Source organism: Protopterus annectens, chromosome 1.part1, assembly GCF_019279795.1.
Source record: "Protopterus annectens isolate FY-2018-M chromosome 1.part1, PAN1.0, whole genome shotgun sequence".
Classification (NCBI taxonomy): Eukaryota; Metazoa; Chordata; order Ceratodontiformes; family Protopteridae; genus Protopterus; species Protopterus annectens.
The window spans coordinates 1,005,694,674-1,005,715,002 of NC_056726.1; the positions used below are offsets into that span (position 1 = coordinate 1,005,694,674).

The 20,329-nt window shown below is 43.7% G+C and overlaps 1 long non-coding RNA gene across 1 annotated transcript in view; it reads left to right on the forward strand.

The window, feature by feature from the left end:
* LOC122813513 overlaps positions 1-3,611 on the forward strand; it is a 118,211-nt gene extending 114,600 nt beyond the window's left edge. The window contains exon 2 of the long non-coding RNA XR_006366700.1: positions 3,273-3,611. This is a non-coding gene — a long non-coding RNA (uncharacterized LOC122813513). The remainder of the gene's footprint in view (positions 1-3,272) is intronic.
* The last annotated feature ends 16,718 nt before the right edge of the window (positions 3,612-20,329 follow it).

The window sequence follows — 20,329 nt, forward strand, 5'->3', positions numbered from 1 at the left end:
CTTCTCTTCCATCAAGATCCACGCTTCAGCCATTTCAGCACAGTACAATACGGATCCTCCTTTATTCTCACATCCTCTTTTAAGGCAGTTCCTCAGAGGGTCAAAAAATATACAACCCCCACGGAAACCACCAGCTCCAGCTTGGGACCTCAACTTCGTATTGGAGAAGCTGACACTGCCTCCTTTTGAGCCGGCTGCTACAGCAGAGCTACAATACTTGTCATGGAAAACAGCCTTCCTTCTGGCTATTACCTCAGCACTTAGGGTTTCGGAGCTACAGGCCCTCATGGCTGTGCAACCATTCATCATTTTCCATCAGGACAGGGTTTCCTTACGAACCAACCCTACCTTCATGCCAAAGGTAGTATCCAGTGTGGCTTTGAATCAGACTATTCATTTACCTACCTTTTATCCAAATCCACAGAACAAAGGAGAGAGGCTACTACATTCCTTGGACATTCACAGGCAACTTCGTTATTACTTGGACAGAACAAAGCCATTCAGAAAATCTGAGCAGCTCTTTGTGTCCTATGCTACAGGTGCTCAAGGAAAGGCTATTTCCAAACAGACTATTTCAAAATGGATAGCTCACTGCATATGCTTTTGTTATTCATTTCATGGAAAATCAGTGCCTGTATACATCAGATCCCACTCCACCAGGGCTACAGCTACCTCAGCAGCTTTCCTCAGGGGGGTCCCTACCAAGGACATTTTGGAAGCAGCAACTTGGAGTTCAGTGCACACTTTCTCCAAGCACTACCACCTTCCACTATACTCAAAATCTAGAGCGGGCTTTGCCACAGCAGTCCTGCAGGGCATTCTAGCCCCTCCTAATTCCGCTTAGTACCAGCCACCCTTACTTAGCTTTGGGATTCTACCCAAGTGTGATGACTGCAGCTGTATGCACGATGAACATAGTACAGTTTTGTACCTACCATAAATGTAGATGTTCGAGTGCGCATACAGCTGCAGTCCAGGTTACCCTCCCTCCATCCCCTCTTAGGACAGGGCTTATGCCAAACACATTTATCATACAACCTATTTGGGGTATTCCTTTATGGTGTATTTGCTTGCAACTACTGTTTTGATTCATCTACTTATGTATGTTTGCATAACATCATGTATTGCCTTCCTTTCTGGGGGCACCTGACATCTGGGGCAAGAAAAACTGAAGAAAATGGCGTCAGCTGCCTCTTTTATACCCCTGCCGCACTGACGTCAGGGAAGAAGCGACGACAACCGACGCCGTACGTAGACTTTGGAATTCGGCCGACTGAGGACCCTCCTGACGGCAGGATAACTCAAGTGTGATGACTGCAGCTGTATGCGCACTCGAACATCTACATTTATGGTAGGTACAAAACTGTACTTTTCAGCTTGTTTGCAACATTGCACTTGAAAAAACTTCTTTTTGTCCCTTACTTCAGTTGAGAGTATCTGTACTCCATGCTGTTATGGCTGGTCCTCCTTTCTTAGCTTTTCACAGGGACAGGGTGTCTCTTCATACTAATCATTTTATGCCCAAGGTGGTTAATGCGTTGTCCCTTAAACTATTAATTTACCCTTTTTTTCCTTGTCCGCAGTCCTTCACACCTTGGATTTGCATAGGCAGCTTGGATATTTGGGTAAGATTAAAGCCATTTGCAAATCCCAGCAACTCTTATTTCCTGTCATCCCAGGTCTTTGGGTTTGGCATTTTCTAAAGAAACCATTTCTTCCTGGATCTCTAAGGCCATTTCTTTTTGTTACTCCTTTCATGGAAAATGTTCTGCCTCTGTAAAGGCTCATGCTACCAGAACTGTTGCTTCTTCTCGTGCCTTTTTCAATGGACTGGACACCAGTTCCATCCTTGAAGCTGCTACTTGGACTTCTGTCCATACCTTCACTAAACAATAAAAGTTGGATGTTTCCAGAGCAAGAACTTGGTTTGCCAGAGACATCCTGCATGAGTTTGTAGATGGCTCTTTTGTGCCTTCCTCCTCCCAAGTTTCCTTTTGAGCTTTTGGCCTCTCCCTTTTGTAAAGAATACTGCAACAGTGTTATGGAAGGACATAGTATAGTTACTTAAAATCTTGCTATAACAGTAGATGTCCTCTTCACTGTTTTGCAGTATGCACACCCTCCCTCCTCCCCTTCTGGTCTTCCCTGTACTGCTTACCTTCCTGCCCAGGAATTCTGTTTTTGTTCTTCCTGGTCCCTCGGGGTATTCCTCCTGGGGCTTTTCAGTTCTGAGGTGCATGCATCTGTACGTCACCTTTATGCCCACGTTTTTTGCAGGGAGCAGAAGTGTGACATACATCTATAAATTCCGAAGGCTTTGGTATACTGGCTGAATGTTGGGCTATACTTGGCAGGAGATCCCTTTTGCAAAGAATACTGCAACAGTGAAGAAAGACATAAACTGTTATTGTAAGACTTGCACAACTGTACTTTCCCCTGTGAGGTGGTTCTAACTGATCTTGCCTCAGCTCTGAAGATCTAGCCAGTCTGTCCAGTTTCTTGCCACTTTTTCTTTCCCATGTAGCATATTTACATGCTTCACCTTTTTTATTTTGTTTTTAAGTAGTTACAAGCAGGCAAACTTTATCTTGAGGTAGCTCCTATGCATGGGGATTATGGATAGAGGGTGGAGCCTGAGCACCAGATTCTAAGTTTTGAAGTGGCTGATGACAGAACTGACGTCAGATATGGGGCACGCATGTAGAGGTATGGACAGAGTACAACACAGATATAACATTATGGTGAGTATGTAACTTCCATTTTGCGGACTTGTATATAAATGAAATGCTAATAACACCATGTTAGAATGCATGTAAATAGTAGTCTTGAGACAAAGTATACAGAACAGGGTACCCTAGTAGGGATGCAAATAGTTTACGTACATGACGCAGGCTACCCTGGTAGGGGTGTGGCAGTGTACACAGCAAAGGGGTTCCTTTTAGAGGTATTATAGTATACAGCTAAGGCTGCCTTGGGAGGGAGGTGGCAAGTGTGTATGACACAGGCTGCCCTGGGAGGGAGGTGGCAAGTGTGTACAGCACAGGCTGCCCTGGGAGGGAGGTGAAAAATTCTGTCCAAGTGAGATGAAAATGTGAACTGGATTGAGGAGTTGAGTAAGTGTATGAAATTGCTAGGTTATAAATCTTTTTAACCAGATAAAAATGATGGATGGAACTTTGATATCAATCTTATGTTGTCATAGACTGACTTGTTCCTGTCTGGAATGCAGTGACTAGTCGCACTTATGTTCTGTATTTTTACATATGTTTAAGAATCTGAGGAGGAAGACGTGAAGATGGCAAACGAGACTGCTCAAGTTGGGAATGCAAGCATAAACAAGAGCTGAAGTCAGAGACGATGCAACTGAAACAACTAGAATAAGTGGCAACTATAAAATATGCTTGGGTCCTCTTCGTACCTCTCAACTATCCAGATTTTTGCCTCATACATTTGGTCTGTTCCTCATGCAACTTGTGGTTTTTCTGGCAAATCAGTAAGGACTGAAGTCACTAAATGACAAACATTTGAATTTATATCCTTCAGAAAATGCATGCCGATGAAAAACCTACCTGTAAGAACAATTAAATTTTGTCCCTATTTTTTGCCCTTTGTCCCCCTATTTTTTCTTTGTTCACATAACTTTTGCTAAGAGTTTGAGAGGAATGCTTTTGTTATAGCCTGTGCGAGTTGACTTCTTTTTTTAAATGTAGCTGTAATGTATTTAATCTGCATATACAGATGTGCTTTACGTTTGCATACAGTACCGGCTTGCTGACCTGTTGATCACTGAATTTTCATCCATTTTCAGTGAAATACTAAAAATTGAGTAGTCTGTAACATGTTTAATCCCAGCAGTGAATGGTAAATGCGTTTTTTCAACATTTTCTGTTTGCATGTGGTATGACAGATAACTGAGGTCTGCTTAAATAGAGCTTCCCGCAGTGTGTGGAACACTGGCTGGTTCAAAAGACGTAACACTTGGTAGGGGAAGGAAGGAGGGATGAGTTGTGATAATATGGTATGAGTACTAAAACTGTTGCATGAATAGGAATTACTGGCAATCATCTAACTGCAGAAAATTCACAATTTCCTCTTTAACATTGTCATAACAGTAATGCATTGCAGGCATCCACAGCACATCTGTAACTTTTATAATCCTTTCCCAGGGACAAGTTGGGGTTAGTATAGCTCCTGGGTTGCAGTTACTGGGAATGATTATTGGGCTAGTATAGCTTATTTTATCCAGAGGGAGAGGGCAGAAGACTGGTACCTGCAGTTCTTCTTTGTATTGTAACGGAGCGGTTCAAAAACCTAGACATGTTTAAAGTATTATTGGCCTTAATTCTCAAATATTGGTGGCCTTAACTGTGAACACATGCAGAGCAGTGCTGTTACTAATGGGAGAGGTATAGTTCAGCAGTTTGTTTATAGCTTAATGAGCAAGATGATTAAAGTACACAGAACTACCCATACTTGTTTAAGCTCTGCAAAGAGGGCAACCTTTGCATTTCCACCTTAGAGTAGATGTTCTTCGTGTTTCACTGTTGCAGTCATTACATTTGGGTAATCTGCTGACAGGTTGCCTTCAGTCGGCCTGAATTCCAAAGTCTTGGGTCCTGCGTCAGTTGCTGTCTTCTCTTCCATGATGTCAGGTCGTCAGGGGTATAAAACATGCAGCTGACGCCATTTTCTTTAGTCTTTCATGCCACATGGTGCCCGAAGCAGAAGCATTTCACAAATGCCGGTCGGCTGACTACTGAAATATTCGAGTTTGAGCTTCAGAACCAAAGTCTTCACTAAAGCTAAGTACCCCCGTTGGGGAAACTTTTTTCTTGCTTTTTACCAATGTCAGAAAAAGTTAATTGTATTACTTGTGGGAAGCAAGTACCTCATAAGGATTTCCATTTATACTGTATTCCTTGCATAGGCCCTGATCACAACGTGCCTGGCTGTCGGTTTTGTGCTAGATTTAACCAACGCACTATTAAGCGTCAGTATATTTTTGCATCAAAGTATTTTGGAAACGGATTTAACTACCCAGAAATGTCATCGGATAGCAATCCGACTACCGCAGTACATAAAAAACGCAAAGAAAAGGACAGAGAAAGGCAGTAGCGATCCAAAACTGACGACAAAGCTTCTCCTAAGCCAGTCGCCGGTTCACCGGTACTCAGTGAGGTGCCTTCGCAACCCCTGCTACCCACTACCGACACCCATGTGGAGTCCGGCATGCTGCAAGATACCCTCGGATGGGTCTGGAGCCGCAGAGCAGGCACCGGCTTTTGAGGGTGTATTCAGACCTCAACATTTGTACATCAAACCGACAACAGCTGCAAAACCAAAGACAAAAGCAACTTCTAAAGCTAAAACACGATGCAAGAGCCACGTACACAGGCCTCTATGCCTAAAAAACGGATGGCTAAAGACCTTATTACCTTGATCAGGTGTACCCATCCTCCTCCAGATAAGAGGCCTAGGCAAGACACTGATTATGTATCTTCAGATCAGGTTTCTATTTCTTCTGATTCCTCTTCTGTTCAGGAATTATCTATACCTCCCTATGAGGATTCTGATGCTGAGGACTCTATTCCATCTGCATCTCCTCCTGCGGATTATTCATTTGGAGAAACCTTGCATACTTTGAGGGAGCATTTTCACTGGGAGAGTCAAGACTTCTCAGAATCAAAAAAGAGGCTCGGGGATTTCCTTCTCCGTCAGCACAAGCCTTTAGCCATTCCCCCTGTTTTAGACATTGTGGATGATGTGTTTTCGGAGTCGAGCTTGACCCCTGACTCCTTACCTCCGGCTCCCAGTAAGCCTGACAGTTATTATAGGCTCCCTGACTCGCATAAATTCGTATTTAGAAACCCTGTTGCTGATCCTGAAACTATTTCACAGGGTCCAAAGGGAGTTAAGGCCTCAACAGCAAAAACCCCCTCTGACAGAGATTCAAAGGCACTGGACAGATGGGGAAAAAAGGTTTATACATCTGCAACCTTGGCAGTCGGGCCTTAAACTGCCAATTTCATATGCGTAAGTACCAACAACATGTTATAGGATTGCTGAAACAGAAAATTATGTTGATTTCAGAATGTGCAGAAAATAAAGAATTGCAGGAATTATTGCATGCAGCTGAACAAGTTTGAAAGCATACTTTGCAATGTGGTTTTGATTCTTTAGAGGCCTCCTGCAGGACCGCAGTTACTGGATCTGTGATTAGGAGGCATGCCTGGTTAAAGGAACAAAATTTGCCTGATCATGTTAAAGCTAAATTGCTAGATGCACCTTTACAGCATGATTCTCTGTTTGGCATTATGGCAGAAGAGGTTTTAAAAAAAATGGAAGACTAAGCTAAGTCTATGCAAACTGTTAAAGACTACTTACAAGTGCAGCCACCAAGATTCAGTAGACACTGGCCTACAAAAATTGGTCCTTTCCTGTGTCAGACAGAGCTCAAAGGGGCAAATCCAGATGCCCCAAGGGTTCCAGATACCAGGCACAAGATTCATATAGGTCAAAGCAATGCGGCGCATCCACCTCCAAATCTGGAGGAGATAAAGCGCAAACCTACAGAAAGCAATCCCAGTGACTTTCCTCTGCCTACACCAAGCACTTATCTTTTGGCAGCACCCATCGGGGGAAAATTAGCACTATTTGCTCAAAATTGGCAGTTAATAACCCAGGACAAGTGTGTACTAAACATCATATTAGAGGGTTACAGATTCCATTTCCACACTCTGCCAATGGCAAATGGTTGGCCAGATCTGCCAAAAAGTCAATGGGCAGAGGCTCAGAAACAGGTTACGTCCCTCATGGATATGGGGGCCATTCAGACAGTACCAGAACAGAGAAAAGGACAAGGTTTTTACTCAAGATTGTTCTTGGTATGCAGAAGGGACAAGGCCTGGCGGCCAATACTGGATTTATTGATTCTGAACACATACCCAGACATTCCAAAATTCAAAATGCTGACTTTGCAGCAGCTTCTGCCCATGTTGGGCAATAATGCTTGGCTGGTGACTTTAGACCTAAAAGAGGCATACCTGCATGTCCCAATAAGACAGTCGTGCAGAAGATACCTCAGATTCAAGGCTGGCTTAATGCATTACCAATTCTCTGCACTGCCCTTTGACTTATCTACTGCATCCAGGGTCTTTACAAAGTGCCTGGCACCAGTAATTGCATTTTGCAAACAAAGTATACAAATATATCCTTACTTGGATGACTGTCTCATTCAAGCAGTGAACAAGGACACTCTTCTTCGACACCTGGCATTTGTGAAAAGGCTTCTAACATCCCTAGGGTACACAATAAATGAAAGGAAATCACACCTGGTACCCTCTCAAAAGATAACATTCCTGGGTCAAGTTTGAATACAACTGTCCAGATGGCTTACCTCACGCCAGACAAACACTACTTACTTCAAACTGATGGCAACAAAAGCACAGTCTTCTGCAAGACACATTCTGCAGGCTCTGGGCTTCATGGCATCCTGCATCCTACTAATTCCATATGCAAGACTGCATATGAGGAAACTTCAATGGTACCTAAAAGGTTTATGGAGTCAACATTCACACAGTCTGGAAACAATGATTCCTCTCATTCCCTGCCTGCAGCAGGAATTTCTGTGTTGGGCAAAGGCCTGTCACCAAAACATGGGATGGCCCTTCACTCTACCCCCTGCCAGCCAAACCTTAACAGACGCATCAGATTATGCATGGGGGGCCCACATGGCAGAAAGATGCATTCAGGGCATATGGGTACCAAAACAAATGCATCTACATGTCAACCAGAAAGAGATGCTAGCTGTTCAAAATGTCCTAACAGCCTTCAAGGACTTACTCCATCCAGGACAACTACTGATAAAGACGGACAACACCACAGTCATGTGGTATATAAACAAGCAAGGGGGCACACACTCATACCCCATTTGCAGATTAGCCATGGCACTGTGGGACACAGCTTTGACCTACCAAGTACATCTTCAAGCTCAGTTCCTGCCAGGAAAACAAAACACTCTGGCAGACGATTTAAGCAGAAACCTTATGGATCCTCACGAGTGGAAACTAAATCCACACGTCTTCAGCATGATAACAGAGAAATGGGGGAGCCCAGACATAGATCTATTTGCCTCTCCTCAAAATTATCAATTGAAAAGATTCTGCACAAGGACTTATCACAGACTAGCATGGAAAGTGGATGCCCTATCCTTCAGTTCAGTTTACGCCTTTCCTCCTCTGCCTCTTCTACCCAAGATCCTCCTAAAAGTCAGACGAGAAGCCAAAGATGATATTAATTGCCCCGGACTGGCCCCGCCAATACTGCTACCCAATCCTAAGGAACATGTCTCAATACCCAGCTTGGACCTTGCCTCAAAGACCACAACTACTGTCCCAGCAAAACAATCAGATCCTGCACAATCAACTACAGACTCTGAACCTGGCAGCATTGCTAATCATGTTATAATACAAATGACACCTCTCAGTAAAGCTGTGATGGATGCCATTTTGGGAGCCAGAAGGCCTAGTACTAGAAAATCTTACGCTGACAAATGAAGAGATTCTGTGCTTGGAATCAAGCACAAGCGACTGATACAGCAGAACCACATATTCCTCAGATATTACAATACTTAACTGAGATGCTTGACAAAGGCCTATCTTTCTCATCAGTCAAAATCCATGCCTCTGCCATTTCGGCTCATTACAATACAGAGCCACCAATCTTTTCTCATCCTTTTGCAGAATCTTAGAGGAGCCAACAATTTAAGGCCTCCTAGGAGATCACCATTACCTGCATGGGACCTCAATTATGTGTTGGAAAAGCTCACCCTGCCTCCATTTGAACCAGCTGCTACCGCTGATAAAAAGTTCTTATGGAAGACGGCTCTGATACTAGCAATTACTTCAGCAAGAAGAGTTTGAGCTACAGGCCCACATGGCTGTAGAGCCTTTTATCATATTTTACCCAGACATGGTGTCTCTGAAGACAAATCCTACTTTTATGCCCAAGGTGGTTTCCAGTGTGGCCCTTAACCAAACAATTCATCTGCCAACCTTTTATGCAAATCCACAGAACAAAGGGGAGAGAATTCTGCATTCCTTGGACGTACACAAATAGCTAAAATTCTACTTGAGCAGGACTAAAGCTCTGAGAAAAACTGAGCAATTACTAGTGTTATATGCTGCAGGATCAGAAGGAAAGGCTATTTCAAAGCAGACAATTTCAGAGTGGATAAGCCACTGCATCCGTTTCTGCTACTTACACCATGGTAAACATGTGCCCAAGGGCATTAGGTCGCATTCCATCAGAGCTGCAGCTACTTCAGCAGCCTTTCTCAGAGGAGTACCAACCAAAGACATTCTAGAGGCTGCTACTTGGAGTTCTGTTCACACTTTTACAAAGCATTACCATTTGCCTCTCTACTCGAAGTCCAGGGCAGGCTTTGCCACTGAGTGCTGCAGGACCTTATATAGCCACACCTAATGCTGTTTAGCTCCAGCCTCCCAACCATAGCTTTGGGATTCTACCCAAATGTAATGACTGCAACAGTGAAACACGAATAACATAGTACAGTTGTGTACACTTACCATAAATGTAGATGTTCGCGTGTATTCACTTTTGCAGTCCAGGTTACCCTCCCGCCATCCCCCTGTCATTCTAAAGATGTTCATCATGTTACACTGCTACAGTCATCACTGTTGGGTTGTCCTGTCGTCAGGCGGTCCCGCAGTCTGCCCGAGTTCCAAAGTCTTGGCCCGGCGTCGGTTGCTGTCGCTTCTTCCCTGACGTCAGTGCTCCAGGGGTATATAAGATGCACCCGAGGCCATTTTCTTCAGTCTTTCTTACCGCCCGGTGCCTGAAGCAGAAGCAGTTCGCAAGTGCCGGTCAGCCAACTCCTGAGATTTTCCAATCGAATTTCGGACCGAAGTCTTCATAAAGCTAAGTACCCCGTTGGGGAACCTTTTCTTGTCTCAGTCCGATGTCAGAAAAAGTTAACAATTGCATTTCTTGTTGGAAGCAAATATCTCATAAGGACTTTCATTCTTATTGTATTCCTTGCCTAGGCCCAGACCACGACGTCACAGGTTGTCTGTTTTGCACTAGGTTTAATAAACTAACTATTAAACGTCAGTTTGATTTCGCCCGGCATTATTTTGGTAGGAAATTTAATTATACCATGCCGTCGGCGCAACCGACCGGAATGCATAAAAAAATGCAAAGATAAGGACAGGCGGCCGAAATCCAAACCGGATTCCAAGGCCTCTGCTAGGCCAGTCACCGGTTCTCCAGTTTTCAGTGAGGCACCTACGCAGCCCCTGACGACCGCTGATTTAGAATCCCAGACAACATCCGACTCACAAGCGGAGATTAGCCCTACACAACCTTTACCTTTAGGCCCTTCCGACTCCATACCTGAAGGAGATTCCGGTGCAGTTGAAACTCCTTCAGTTGCTGAAGGTGTCTTCAGACCCGACTACACTCACTATTAAATCCTATGCAAAACTGAAAACTCCTTTAAAACCAAAAGACTGCACAGCAGTCTCCAACCCAAGGCCCCATGCCTAGGAAACAGATGCTTAAGATGGCTGAAGACTTAATTACCCTAATCAGGGGTTCCCATCCCCCTCCTGATAAAAGGCCAAGGCAGGAGGAGGACTACGCTTCCTCTGACCAGTTTTCAATTTCCTCAGACTCTTCTGAGGAACAGGAATATTCCTTTCCCCCTTACTAAGATTATGATGCTGAAGAGTATCCCTTCTGCATCTACCCAAGAAGACTTCTCTTTTGGGGAAACCTTACATACTATGAGGGAACATTTCCACTGGGAGGGCCAGGATTATTCTGATTCTAAGAAAAGGCTCAGAGAGTTCCTTTTACTACCCCAGCACAGACCACTTGCAATTCCACCTGTTAGACATTGTGGATGATGTTTAATCAGAATCTAGCCTTAACCCAGATTCACTACCTCCTGCACCAGCCAAACCAGACAGATACTACAGAGTCCCTGACTCACACAAATTCCTGTATAAAAGCCCTGTTGCTGACCCAGAAACCATTTCCCAGGGTCCCAAAGGGGTTAAAGCCTCTACTGCTAAAAATCCTGTGCCCTCTGAAAGGGATTGTTGCATTCGGCTGAACAAGTGGGAAAACATACTTTGCAATGTGGATTTGATTCATTGGAAGCTTCTTGTAGAGCAGCAGTGACAGGGTCTGTCATACGTAGGCATGCTTGATTAAAAGAGCAAACTTTACCTGATCATGTTAAAGCAGTTATTGGATGCACCCTTACAGCAGGATGTTTTATATGGTGTAAAAGCAGAAGTAGTTTTAAAGAAAATGGAGGATAAGGCAAAATCTATGCAGACAGTCAAGGTTTTTTACAGGTTCAACCTCCTCGTTTCAGCAGAAATTGGCCAACCAAAAACTGGTCCTTTCCAGCTTCTGCCAGACCACAGAGGGGCAGATACAGACGCCCAAGAGGCAGAGGCCAGCTACAAGGCTCTTACCAGCCTCGACAATGGAGTGCCACAACTCAAAAAGGAGAAGACAGGTCTCAAACTACCAGAAGACAAACACAATGACTTACCCCTCAGACTACCGAGCAAAACCCTCTTGGCTGCTCCCTTGGGGGGGGGGGGAAACTAGCTCTTTTTGCAGACAATTGGCACATCATCACAAAAGACAAATGGGTCCTAAATATTGTATCTCAAGGATACAGATTCCACTTTCACACTTTACCAAGGATAAAAGGAATGCCAAACCTGCCACCAAATCAATGGGCAGAGGCTCAAAAGCAAATGAGAGCCATTCAACAGGTTCCTACACAGGAGCAAGGACAAGGATTTTACTCAAGACTGTTTTTAGTTCCCCGAAAGGACAAAGCCTGGAGACCGATTCTGGACCTCTCAATTCTAAATACATACCTGGAAGTACCCAAATTCAAGATGCTAACACTACAGCAACTTCTTCCCATGCTGGGCAAGAAGGCTTGGCTAGTAACGTTGGACCTCAAGGAGGCATACCTGCATGTCCATATCAGACAAAATTGCAGAAGATACCTCAGATTTATTGCAGGTTCAACCCATTACCAATTCTCTGCACTGCCCTTTGTCTTGTCTACTGCACCCAGGGTCTTCACAAAATGCCTGGCCCCAGTAATTGCATACTGCAGACAAAGAGGGATTCAAATATATCCATACCTGGACGACTGCCTTATTCAGGCAGAAAGCAAGGACATTCTATTAAAGCATCTGGCGTTTGTCAAAAACCTAAGTTGCGTAGGGTACACAGTAAACGAAAAGAAGTCAAAGCCAGTGCCCTCACAAGACATAATATTCCTGGGTGCCAGCTTAAATACAACGGCCGAGATGGCTTATCTCACTCCAGACAAGCAAAGACGACAGACTCAATACTTCAAAATGATGGCAACAAAGACCCAACTCCCTGCAAGAAAAATTCTGCAGGCTTTGGGATTCATGGCATCTTGCATACTACTAATACCATTTGCAAAACTGCATTTGAGGAAATTACAATGGTATCTGAAAAGTGTATGGTCTCAACACAGCCACAGCTTGGAAACAATAATTCCACTCATTCCCTGCCTTCAACAGGAGTTTCTATGGTGGGCTCAGGCATGTCACCTCAACAAGGGTCAGCCTTTCACCTTACCCACAGCCAGGCAAACTATAACAGACGCATCGGATTATGCCTGGGGAGCACACATGGCAGGACAGTGCATTCAGGGCAAATGGCCTGCAAACCAAAGGCATCTACATATCAATCAAAAAGATGCTAGCTGTACAAAATGCCCTAACAGCTTTCAAGGACCTCCTACATCCAGGACAAGTAATAAAGACGGACAGCACCACAGTGATGTGGTACATAAACAAGCAAGGGGGCACACACTCCTACCCCCTATGCAGACAAGCAATGACCTTGTGGAACACAGCACTGACCTACCAAGTTCAACTACAAGCACAATTCCTGCCAGGAAAGAAATCACACTGGCAGACGATCTAAGCAGAAACATCACAGATCCTCACGAGTGGAAACTAGATCCACAAGTATTCGCAATGATAACTCAAAAATGGGGGAGCCCAGACATAGATCTGTTTGCTTCCCCCCAAAACTACCAACTACGGAAATTCTGCACAAGGACATACCACACACTAGCTTGGAAAGTGGACGCCCTCTCATTCAGTTGGAAAACATTGACAGTGTATGCCTTTCCTCCACTGCCTCTTCTGGCAAAGGTGCTGCTGAAATCCAGATTAGAGAGGCCACAAATGATACTCATTGCTCCAGACTGGCCATGCCAACACTGGTATCCAATACTATGGAACATGGCTCAAGACTCGCCATGGATTTTGCCTACAATTCCTCACCTGCTCACTCAGCAAAACAATCACATTCTACACAGCCAGCTCAAGACTTTAGCTCTGGCTGCATGGCAGATTGCCTAAATAACCAGTCAACACTTCTCTGTAAAGCTGTGATGGACGTCATTCAGGAGGCCCAGCACCAGGAAAGTCTATTCAGACAAATGGAAAAGATTCTGCGCCTGGAACCAGGCTAAAGGCCAAAATCCCCTTGTCCCAAATATTCCTCAGATTCTTCAATATTTAACTGAGATGTTGCACAAAGGACTTTCCTTCTCATCTATTAAGATCCACGCCTCAGCTATTTCAGCTCAATACAACACGGATCCTCCTATATTTTCACATCCATTACTAAGACCGTTCCTCAGAGGGGCTAAGAACATAAGACATCTCCGGAGAGCACCAACACCAACTTGGGACCTCAACTTTGTTCTGGAAAGGCTAACACTTCTGCCCTTTGAACCAGCTTTCACTGCTGATCTACAGTTCCTATCATGGAAAACTGCCCTGCTGCTAGCAATAACTTCAGCACGAAGAGTCTCAGAACTACAGGCCCTAATGGCAGTGGAGCCTTTCATCATTTTTCATCAAGACAGAGTCTCTTTACGAACTAACCCTTCCTTTATGCCAAAGGTGGTATCCAGTGTGGCCCTAAACCAAACCATTCATTTGCCCACCTTTTATCCAAACCCCCAGAACAAAGGGGAAAGGCTCCTACACTCTTTGGACATTCACAGGCAATTACGTTACTACTTGGATAAAACTAAGGCTTTCAGAAAATCTGACCAGCTCTTTGTATCGTATGCTGCAGGATCTCAAGGAAAAGCTATCTCAAAACAGACCATTTCAAAATGGATAGGACATTGTATCCATTTCTGCTACACACACCATGGGAAATCTGTGCCTGGTAACATCAGGCCCCATTCCACCAGGGCTACAGCAACATCAACAGCCTTCCTCAGAGGGGTACCAACCAAGGATATTTTGGAGGCTGCCACTTGGAGTTCAGTGCACACCTTCACCAAGCACGATCACTTACCTCTATACTCTAAAACCAGAGCTGGCTTTGCCACTGCAGTTTTGCAGGGCCTACTAGCCTCTCCAAACCCTGTTTAGTTCCACCTCCCATCCTTAGCTTTGGGATTCAACCCAACAGTGATGACTGCAGCAGTGTAACACAATGAACATAGTACAGTTTTGTACCTACCATAAATGTAGATGTTCGAGTGTTCACACTGCTGCAGTCCAGGTTACCCTCCCTCCATCTCCTCTGGACTAGCTGGACTTATCTATTCCTTTCTATCCTATACAACCTCTGTGGTGTATTTGCTTATGACTGAAGGTATTTTATTTTTATATGTATATTGTTATATAGCAATATATATTGCCTACCTATTGGGGGCACCTGACATCGGGGGCAAGAAAAACTGAAGAAAATGGTGTCAGATGCATCTTGTATCCCTCTGGCGCACTGATGTCAGGGAAGAAGTGACAGCAACCGACGCCGGACCAAGACTTTGGAACTCGGGCCAACTGCGGGACCGCATGATGGCAGGATAACCCAACAGTGATGACTGCAGCAGTGTGAACACTCGAACATCTACATTTATGGTAGGTACAAAACTGTGCTTTTCTTTCCTTCTCTATCTTCTACAACCTATGTGGTGTATTTGCTTGTAGATGAAGGTAAAGTTTATATTGATGCATATATATATATATATATATATATATATATATATATAAACTAAGAACTTGAACTTCGTGACAATAAAAGCATTCAAAAAAATGGTAAATCACACCAACAACTCATGTAGAACTTTAGCGCTTTCGTCTTATTTATTATCAAGACTTCTTCAGAAAGACATGTTTCATAAGTGAAACGTCTTTCTGAAGAAGTCTTGATAATGAGTAAGACGAAGCGCTAAAGTTCTACAAGAGTTGGTGTGATTTACTATTTTTTTGAATGCTTTTATTGTCACGAAGTTCAGTTCTTGGTTAAAATTTCTTCTCTTCATTCAATTTTTTTGAGTGCGGTTAATTTTAGTTTTTTATATATAGATATATATATATATATATATATATATATATATATATATATATATATATATATATAAAATATAAAAATATTGCTACCTTTTGGGGGGCAAGAAAAACTAAAGAAAATGGCGTTGGCTACATGTTTTATACCCCTGACGACCTGACGTCATGGAAGAGAAGACAGCAACCGATGCAGGACCCAAGACTTTGGAATTCAGGCCGACTGAGGGCAACCTGCCAGCAGATTACCCAAATGTAATGACTGCAACAGTGAATACACTCGAACATCTACATTTATGGTAAGTGTACACAACTGTACTTTCTTTTAAGTAGTGACTAATTAGAGAGTTCACCCCTGTGGAAGAGGCTTTCCTTTAGTTTCAGGAACTTATTTTACAAATGCATTTTGTGTGCTGTATGTATGTATTCATATGATTTTTTTGCGTGTATGAGACTTTATTCTGAAACGGAACTTTCCCAGAATAGACCTACAGCTGTTGAATATAACTGAGTGCCATGGAGGTATTCTCTTCATATGTAAATCATTTTTAGATTGTTGTGTTTCCCCTAAATGGTGCACGTGTGTAAACATTTTTCATGATGAAGGGCCCTTGGCAAAGGGTAGAAGCCCACCTGCATTAACTATTGATCTTTTTTTAGTGAGGGCCATGGTAATGGTAAATAACTTTAGGTTTTATTCCATTCATATCTTCTTGGTCATTTTTTAAAACGGCAATTTTATATTCTCTGTGTAAGTTTATTTTGGCCATTACCCACATTCTGTGGGACCGTGGCAGATGTCCAAGGCAACTCTGTAAGGCCTGCAGTGTTAAACAGTTTCTTCAGTTTTTACTGCTTGAAGTGCTTCACCTCAGTAAACACTGTCAAGAGTATTATAAGCTAGGGAGTGGCTCACTCTTTACATTACTTCAACAGATCTCCAGACACATTTTTAAATGTATAAAGGAAATGTATCTGGTAGGCCATAATCCTGTCTTACCATAAAAGTATATTAGTTTTGTACTGCCTTTATTCTCACTCAGAAATAGAACCTCTCTAATCAGATAAACTGGGGTAAAAGAAAAAAAATATCAAATCTGGCAGAGGGAATTGACACAGGGGGCTTTCTGGGAACTACTAAAATTCTGAGTAGGTTACTAATTCCCAAATTACTTGACTACACAGGAGCATGCAGTCATTTTCTAAAGTTTCCTCCTGGACCTGAGTGCTGCGTAAAGTTTGTGTTCATGGGACCTTTATTGGTACCTGTCTTGATATCATGTAAGACTGTTCAGGGTATGAATGTTTTTACTGTTGGGAAAGCCCAGTGTACCATGGCAGTGTACCATTCGCCTCCTGAATCATCTTGTAAGGATGAAGATTTATGCATTCTCCACTTCATCAGTTGTTCAAGGAAAAGTATTTGTCACACTACGTGATCTCTTCCAGAAGATATTTCATTTTTTAGATACCTTAAATTGTATGGGTGAATTCTGACTGGCCTGCAATGTAGCCATCCTCACCTGAAAATGAAGATGAGATATAACTCCTTCTGATATGTGGACAGTACCTCCACTTCATTTTTATGGACATCTTAAAAGCTGGTAGGCCTATTGAAGTGCTGATGTATGATCCACTGCATCTAAGTAGGATGGCAGAATGTACAGATCACCTTTACGTAGACAAACATCTTAAAGTTTAGACCTTTCAAAACTGAACACCTTTCTTCGGATACCAGAATTCAAATTGTAGACCTTTCAAACTTTCTCCTCCTGTTATGCAGAACATTTCTCATCTGTTTGGAAGTCAAAAGATGTGCATTTACAGTTCCAGTTCACAAAATCCCCAGATGTTCTTCATGTTTCGCTGTTGCAGTCATCACAATTGGGTTATCTGCTTGCAGTAGCCCTCAGTCGTTCTGATTATCAAAGTCTTGGGTCCTGCGTCAGTTGCTGTCTCATCTTCTGTGACGTCCGGTAGTCAGGGGTATAAAGCATGCAGCTGACATCATTACATCAGCCTTTCTTGCTGTGCGGTGCCCGAAGCAGAAGCAGTTCGCCAGTCGGCCGACTCCTGAAATTTTTGTTTTCGAGTTTCAGAACCAAAGTCTTCAACTAAAGCTAAGTACCCCATTGGGGAAACTTCTTCTTGCTCTAAACAGATGTCAGTAAAAATCAATAATTGTATTTCTTGTGGAAAGCAAATACCTCAAAGATTTTCATTCGTACTGTATTCCTTCCCTAGGCCCTGACCACAACTTACCTCGCTGTCGGTTTTGTGCCTTATTTAAGCAATGAACTGTTCGTTGTCGGTATATTTACACTTCTAAATATTTTGGTACTCTGTTCAATTATGTAGATATGTCTTCATTAAGCCATCCGACTACCGACATTCCGAAAAAGCGCAAAGATAGACTAGGTCCAAAGCTGCCGACGCCGCTTCTCCGAAGCCAGTCGCCAGTTCGCCGGTACTCAGTGAGGTGCTTTCGCAGCCCCTGATACCTGCTACTTCAGATTCGTAGGCCTCTACGGAGACCCATTCGGAGTCTGGTATGCCGCGAGATGCTTCAACTGTGGAACCTGCGGATGTCTCTACCTTGGATGGGTCTGGAGCTGCTGTGCAGACACTGGCTTCTGAGGGTATATTTAGGTCTACTGACTTGCATATTAAACAAACGCCGTGTTCTGTTTCAAGGCCTAAAACTTGAACCATGCCTAGAAAACAGACGCCCAGACCACATGGTAAGACTTCTATGCCTAAAAAACAAATTATAAGAATGGCTGAAGACATTATTACGTTAATCAGGGGAAGCCAACCTCCCCACTATGAGACCTAGGACTGAGTTTGCTTATGATATTTCTGATCAGGATTCTGACATTTCTGTTTCCTCTGACCAGGATTTACCCTTATCTACCTGTGAGGAGTCTGATGCAGAGGACTCTTTCAATTAGTGCATCAGTACATATTAGCACAGTTATGCAAATAAAAAGACCATACACTAAAGGAATTATAGCTAAGATAAATAAGAAATATGTATAACTTTGTATGGTGTATAACTATATACAATGTAATAAAAACCTGATATTCCAGAGAAACAAGTTTATTTGACAGCCAGCTACTTCAAACTGCTGGCCACAAAGACGCAGCTATCTACAAGGAAAATTCTGCAAGACCTGGGGTTCATGGCCTCTTGCATTCTAATTCCATATGCAAGACTGCAAATGAGGAAACTACAATGGTATCTGAAAAGCCTATGGTGCCAACATTCTCAGGATCTGGAATCAATGATTCCTATCATTCCTTGTATAAAGACAGACTTCCTTTGGTGGGCAGAGGCCTGCCACCACAACAAAGGGCTCCCCTTCACTCTACCCCCTGCCACCCAAACCCTAACAGACGCATCAGACTATGCATGGGGGGCTCAATTGGCAGGGCAGTGCATTCAGGGCAAATGGAACCAGAGACTGATACACCTGCATATCAACCAAAAACATGTTAGTGTACAGAATTCCCTGACAGCCTTCAAAGACCGCATTCTTCAAGGACAATTATTGGTAAAGACAGACAATACCATAGTTACGTGGTACATAAACAAGCAGGGGGGAACCCACTCATACCGTCTTTGCAGACTAGCCATGGCTACAAGAGTTAATGCATTCTGCAAGTCAAGTAACTAAGCACACCTTACAATGTGGTTTTGATGCCCTAGAAGTATCTTGCAGCGCAGCAGTCACTGGTTCTGAACTTAGAAAGCGTGCTTGGCTTAAGGAACAGACCTTGGTAGACCATGTCAAAGCCAAATCATTGGATGTACCCTTGCACCAAGGCAGAAGAGGTCTTAAAAAAGATGGCAGAAAAAGTTAATTCTATGCGGACAGTTAGACTTCTTACAGGTCCGGCCACCGAGGTTCAGTAGACATTGCCCCTCCAAGCACTGGTCCTTTCCTGCCCCCCAAGTCAGCTCAGCCTACACCCAGGGGAAGCAGGCCCCCCAGACAACCGGCCCAGGGAATGCAGAGATCTAAGCAATGGAGTTCCTCCTTTTCAAAACCAGGGAGTGCAAAGCCACCTCCTTATGGTAAGGGTTCACAATGACTTTATACTTCCACCCCCTCCCACTGCCCACCTGCACTTGCCCCTAGGAGGCAAACTCTCCTTCCACGCAAGCAGCTGGGCCACCATCACCAATGACCGCTGGGTCCTCGACAGTGTCCCAGGGATACAAATTTTATTTCCACACACTGCCAATCCCAAAAGGGTTCCTAGATCTTCCCCCAAACCAGTGGGCAGAGGCCAAAAAGCAAGTCCTTTCCTTCCTCTCTGAGGGCAATAGAGGATGTTCCTGCAGAACAGATAGGCCAAGGTTTCTACTCCAGACTCTTCCTGGTACCCAGGGAAGAAGGCACATGGCACTGCACCCCATCCTCGATCTATGCATTCTAAACACCTTTCTGGTGATACCAAAATTCAAAATGCTCACCCTCCAGCAGCTTCTTGCTATGCTTTCCAAGGATGCTTGGTTAGCCACCCTAAACTTGAGGCCTACCTACACATCCCAATCAGGGAATCATGCAGGTAATACCACCTTTTCAGAGCAGGATCACTGCACTTTCAGTTCTCTGTGCTTCCCTTTGGCTTATCCACTGCTCCAAGTTTTCACTAAATGTCTGGTTCCCGCCATTGCTCTTTGCAGTCAAAGAAATATTCAGATTTACCCATACTTGGACGACTGCCTGATTCAGGCAGACAGGAAAAGCTGCTAAAACACCTGACCTTTGTAAAGGACCTACTGACCTCCCTGGGGTATACTATCAATAAAAAGAAATCCAAACTAGTACCCACACAAAAAATTGTATTCCTGGGAGCAAGTCTGGACATAGCATCCCAGATGGCATTCCTTACACCAGAAAAAC